The sequence below is a fragment of the Branchiostoma floridae genome, chromosome 11, assembly GCF_000003815.2.
Source record: "Branchiostoma floridae strain S238N-H82 chromosome 11, Bfl_VNyyK, whole genome shotgun sequence".
Lineage (NCBI taxonomy): Eukaryota > Metazoa > Chordata > Leptocardii > Amphioxiformes > Branchiostomatidae > Branchiostoma > Branchiostoma floridae.
This window is the reverse complement of record NC_049989.1, coordinates 130,108-136,049: the sequence shown is the minus strand read 5'-3', so window position 1 is coordinate 136,049 and position 5,942 is coordinate 130,108.

Genomic DNA, 5,942 nt, shown 5'->3' with positions numbered 1-5,942 from the left:
TCACTTCTACACTGACAATTGACTAGTGAGAACTTCTGCATAAGGGCAATCTGGCCTTTGATATGCGGCAAAACCTGTGCGATTAAACACCTCTACATAAGGACCACCTGGGCATTGATATACAGTCAAACCTTTACGACTGACCACCTTTACATAAGTACCACCTGGCAATTGACTAGTGAGCACTTCTACATAAGGGCAACCTGGCCTTTGATATGCGGCAAAACCTGTGCGATTAAACACCTCTACATAAGGACCACCTGGGCATTGATATACGGTACAAGTGACCACCTCTACATTATAAGGACTGTCTTGCCATTGACATACAGTCAAATATGTAACAATGATCACTTCTACATATAAGACCACCTGGCTATTTATATACAGCCGAACCTATACGAGTGACCACGTCTACATAAGGACCACCTGACCATTGATATACAGTCAAACCTGTACAAGTGACCACCTCTACATAAGGACCACTTGGCCATTGATATACAGCCAAACTGTACAAGTGACCACCTCTACATAAGGACCACCTGACCATTGATATACAGTCAAACCTGTACAAGTGACCACCTCTACATAAGGACCACTTGGCCATTGATATACAGTCAAACCTGTACAAGTGACCACCTCTACATAAGGACCACTTGGCCATTGATATACAGTCAAATCTGTACAAGTGACCACCTCTACATAAGGACCACTTGGCCATTGATATACAGTCAAACCTGTACAAGTGACCACCTCTACATAAGGACCACCTGGCCATTGACATACAGTCAAACCTGTACAAGTGACAACCTCTACATAAAGAACACTTGGCTGTTGATGGGCAGTCATCTTCATAGAAGGATCACCTGGCTATTCCCAAGTTGAAGATTTTTTCAAGTTGTGCTTACATGTAGACTGCCTGGTCTAAAACCTGCTTGTTACTCTTTAATAATTGTCTCCGCTACTGGGGATGGTTTCAGTCTATTTAGAATGATTCGCAACATAACTTGATGGATGACATATTAGACTTATTGTACGATAGTTCTGACACATTTACAAATTCCCTTTCTTTGATTGAGTGATGATCAGGGAGCGTCTCTATGGGGTTGGCCATTTCCCTCATTTCCAGATAGCATTGCGAATTAAGGTGAGTGTTGTGATGTCTGCTTCTTTCGTGAGACATTTTTCTGTCTTACTCTGTATGTTAGTTGGCCTAGCACTCTTATCTTTGGTAAGTTTATTGACCACTTAATACGCTTTCTTTGCATTGTTTTGATTGAGGCTAGTTTGGATTTCAGTGCATTTTTGTCGTATCCATGCTTTCTTTGCCTTTTTTAATTCCTCTCCTGACTTTGTTGTTTGCTGCTCTGTACTTTTGGTTTCCTTTTGAGCTGCTTTTTCTATTCTTTAATTCACGTATTTTGTCACACAGGTCTAGAATTCCTTCTGTCATCCAAGGCTTCTTGGGGCGCTGGTACTTTCTATTGGTCTCTTTGGCAGTTTTTAATAGTGCTGTATTGAACTTTTTTACAACTTCCTCTAAGTCATCGTTTTCATTGCCATCTAACCTGCAATGTCAACGTGGCAAACCTTCCTCCAATTTTAGCTTGGAACTGTTCCTGTAGAGCAGGGTCTTTGAGTTTGTCCAAGTCAAATCAAAGTCTTGTCAGACGCATTCTGAATGTCATCAAAACCAAGTCATGGTCACTGCCAAATAAGCCCCAGGGAAACTACCAGTGCGGCCAACGTTTATTCCTAATTGGAAGCGTTTACAATGGTTAATAGAATGTATATTTGGTTGTTGTGGCCATTGGAGCTGTGCAATGTCATTCTTTTTGAGTATTTACGTGCAACGGTTGTGTTTGCTACTACTATGCTGTTAGCGGACGCAAATTTAAGAGCCGGAGTCCTATCTCTTTAGTTGTTCGGTTGCAGGACTGGCCACATGTACCCTTCCAACTGACCTGAACATCCTGGTCTAACTTTGCATTCCAATCTCCTTGGATTATCGATAACATCGTTTTCGACTACTTCAGTGTCTATCGTAACTTGGAGATGGGAATAAAAGTTTTCTATTACATTACCATTATGGTCAGTTGCAGGTGCATATACTTGCACGACTGTGATGTTAAATGTAGCAGCTCTAAGACGGGTTGTCATTATCCTACTAGAGATTTGGCGACACTCAATATCAAATACGCTCCGGATTTGACTGACATGACTGATTCCTGCATCAATCCGTCACTGTTAAATTGTCCAGGATCTCTTCCCCGCTCATCAATTGTGATCGTCTCCAACTTTTTGTCATGATTTTCTGCAAGAAATCATAAAAACAATAGAAGCAGTACGGTTGGTACATTTACAACAATTTGTTACACGACCCTTACTATATTGCCTCCATGAAATGTCATGGAGGTTATCTTTTCACAAGCGTTTGTCTGTCTGTGTACAAGATAACTCAATATAACGGCTAAATAGATTGGCTTCATACTTGCTGTGTTGGTGGGGTGTTGTAAAATCTGGAAATGATTAGATTTTGTGGCTAGTGGCTTCCGTTGGCACTGCAGTTCAACTTCCGGTTCTGCTATCTCGTGCTCTTAAAAAGCTGTGGTCACGAATTTTGAGTATTAGATAGCCCACGTGCTCAGGAATAGGTGACATAAGTTTGGATAGCAGGGGCATTTTTGTCGAAAACTTCTGAAGTGCATAACCCAAGAAGGGAACAACGAATTTTCATGATTTTTGGTGTGTAGACACCATAGACAATATTGTTTTTATTTATTTATTAATCTTTCAGGGTAGTCCCTACAGTTTTGATAAAACTGATTTCCAAGGGAGCTGTGCAAAATGAAATACTGATTATGTAAAAAAAGGAGTACATTTGCATAAATAATAAGAATAATGTATCATAGCAGTTTTTTTCAATGTATCTCTTGTCTCGGACAGGATATGGTTTTCAAATGTTAGTGGTAGATAGCTTTCGGCGTCATGACAAAGTGGGGCAAGTTTGTTTTTTTTTGAACTGCAGGTGCATTTTCGTCAAGGCATTCCAAAGAGAACAACTGCAGAAAGGAATGAAGGATTGACATCATTTTAGGCATGCGGGTAGCTTAGGCAAAGATGTTTATAATGATATACATGTTATGCAAATGAGGAATTAATTTGCATAGTTGATGTGGAAATTGCATAATTCCATTTTTTCAATAACTGGACTTCAATAAATGTAACACGTGTAAATTACGATAGATGGAACATAAACAGATACAAAATATACATATGCGGAACTTATTTGCATGATATATGAAAAAAATACAAAACCGCGTAATGGGTAATGATGGGAATTGAATACTTGTGAAATGTGTACGTTAGTCAATGCCAAACAGCACCATGCATTAATCATGAAAATGTGCAAGTCATTTGCATAAAATTTACAAAGCTCTAAATATTTCATGGAGGCATGAGGTCACCGAACTCTAGTTTATCTTTTATTTTTTGTTATGTCTTTATCCTGGGTTGCCAAGATGAGCTTTGGAACCTATGACATAAGTGTTATGAAGTCTTATGCCACAGATGCTCTAGTTGAACCCACCATACCAACTCTCCGGACGAAGTTTCGAGCTAGTCTCACCTTTGAGCTGTGAGCTTTTGGACACTGCCGGAGGTGTGGGGACAGAACCGCTGGAGCCAGTTTGGCTGGTGGTTAAGGTAGAAGCCACAGTCAGCTGGGGATAGCTTTCTGCAATAGGGGATAGAATCGTACCAGGAATGATGATGATGATGGCTGTATGAGATGTTCAGTGGGAGGGTATATTCACAGATATAGCAAGAATATTCACATCTTAAATCACTATCTGCTTTACTCATGATAAGTTTGGGATTCGACCATAAAATAATTTTTGTACGTTAATTACAAGGACATCTTCATCTAGTGCAGTTATATGAAGTTTCAGAGTATTGACCAGGAATTTGAAAGATTTTATCATGTAACCTGAAGGCATTTTTAACACAGAAATTTAATCCTTTGAAATAGATATCAAACTGAAGCAAATGACATAAAAGATATTCTGACGTACGCAACGCGTCAAAGGTCGGATGAATCGAGCTTTCTTCACTACCCTCAAGAAATAATACTGGCAGTCCAATAGTTCAATATCTTGACAATATCTGATGTCACATAGAGACACTGTCCAAATTAAACGCACCATAATAACACACCCCGATGTGAAGTTCGAGCTAGTCTCACCTTTAAGTTGTAAGCTGTTGGAGACTGACGGCGGTGTGGGGACAGAATGGTTCATTCGGACAAGAGGTAAAGGCAGTAGCCACATATTCAAGATAGTTTTCAGCAATAGATGATAAGATCGTACCAGGAATAGTTACTCTTTTTATGTTCTTTGGGACAGACGAGAACAATGTGATTCTGCAGTCAAATTATTTACTTATTTTAAGAGTGCCACATATAAAGTGCAGACAGAACGAAAAGGTACAACTCATTTACCTCCCCGACTGAAGGTACCCATCTCTAGCTACATCATGGCCAATCAGCCGGGCAGGACTAAAATAAATCCTGGAACCAATTGTGATTTCGAAGAGTGAGGAAGGTCACGTCGGTGGCGAGTTTCGAAATCGGTACCTCTAGGTTCTGAGCCGTACACCGAACCCGATGCCAATAGTCACATTTAGAACACTGTTAACTATCTAACTTAAACATTACGACTCTCATGTTAGTTTAAAAATGTATGTACATTTGTCGTAAAGACCTCTTGAGGACAGCGCTCAGGACAGGTGACAGTGCCTATATCTCACCTGTACGCTGTGAGCTGTTGGAGACACCTGGCGGTGTGGGGACAGAACTGCAGCATCCAGGAGTACCAGGGGTAACGGTCTCTGCTGGTTCTAGCTGTTGGATTATTTGACATGGGATCATAAGAATGAACTATCTAAACTCTGGCAAAATAGAAAAATCTGTGTGTCCCTGTCGACGATTTTTTTGGACACGACAATGGGAAGCATATCCTAAATGGTGATACATGGGTTGGGAGGAGGCCACGTCACCTATTGTTGTGTCAAGAAAATGTATTTAAACAAGCAAACATACAACATAAGTGATTAGATTCTTACATTCATCTACAAAAAAAGTTATGGGTATACAGAAATGAACATTGTAATGAAATATCCGGTATCCATAATAGCTGTGATGCCATATTGGAACCTGTTTTAAACAAAAAAGTACTGTATTTTCTGTCCCGACCTATTTTTGCATTATGAGTGCTGTCACAGCTAAAGATATGATTCAATCAAATCTGCTTATGGCATTAATATCATGAAATAAATGATGTTTAAGCGAAAAATGCGAATAACTTGTTAGATAAGTTAGATAATCCATCATATCAAGAGCATCTTATCAAAGTTGAACTTTTGAGACGGAACTGTTTTCAATGAGAGAAAAAACTAATAAAACTAGAGTTCGGGGACCTCATACCTCCATGAAATATTTATTGCTTTTTTGTGGATGGTATGTATGTATATAGTTGGTTGTATTTGAGAATAAAAGTTATATATGTTATGGGAAAGAAGTGGTGTAATCATTTAAATATCGCAAACGGGAACAAAATATAGGTGCGAATACCACAGACAGTAACCACTCATTTTCCTAGACAGGCATTATGTTCTACATACTGGGTAAAATCGCAACTGTATGATTTGTCATAATATGACATATGACAAATTCAATAATGAAATACAAGAAATACAATACAGGATACAAACACATCATCAACACAACCAAAAGGACATGAAATATCCGTCAACCAATACCTACAGGTAGGATACGGGGACAAGTTGATGCCCGATATATAATAATGCAAGTACTTACCAACACAACATCAGCATAAGCCACGCGGAGCACAAAATCTAACAGCGCAAACGAAGTATAACACACCAGT